Below are 719 nucleotides of genomic sequence, written 5' to 3'. Positions count from 1 at the left end.
ATTAAAACTTCGGAGATTTTGGCATCCTAAGGAAGCAACATAATGTTATTTAAAGTCCTAAATTGGTAGGAGGGAATACAGATCCTTTAGTAGGCTTTTAATGAGTTTGTTCATTTAAATTCGTTTTATACAATTTGTTTTAAGCCAAACTTTTGACTTTTATTAAAAGCCTTGTAAATAGATGGTGTTTTGGGACTGTCAATGCTACTGAATCCTCCAGGGCCGAGTCCTCAGTGGATGGCTTGGGAAATTTGGGAACTGCAGAAAAGCAGCATCTTGGATCTCGAATTCTGCATTCAAGAGGGGCTCCAGGCCGCCACACCTAGGGCATCGCGCTCGAAAACTCCCTTCCTCTCCATTGCGGCTCTGAGGCCGGTGCTCCGTTCCTCACTCCGCGCGCCCTCCCGGCGGGCCCCAGCGTCTGCCCTAAGATTGGTCCGCGCGGTTCGGCCGGCTCCGGCCCGCCTCCCAAGCCCCTTGCGCTCCGCGGGGCAGGACTCCACAGCAGGGACTGCTGCCCCTCGCCCTTCAGGCGGCTGCTGTCCCTGCTACCCTCCTGGGACCTGCTCCGTCACCGCTGTTCAGGCGGACAACACGAGTGGCGAGGACAGGCCACCGCCCGGGACCACACCTGCGCCCGGGCCCTTCGGTCCGGGCCCGGCTTCTACTTGCGCGGCTCCGCCCCGCACAGCGCGCGGCGGCGGTGGCGCTCGCGCCCG

Source organism: Orycteropus afer, unplaced genomic scaffold (genome assembly GCF_000298275.1).
Source record: "Orycteropus afer afer isolate SDZICR_OR568_19922 unplaced genomic scaffold, OryAfe1.0 scaffold00609, whole genome shotgun sequence".
In the NCBI taxonomy this organism is placed as follows: Eukaryota; Metazoa; Chordata; class Mammalia; order Tubulidentata; family Orycteropodidae; genus Orycteropus; species Orycteropus afer.
Note: the sequence above shows the minus strand (reverse complement) of the source record.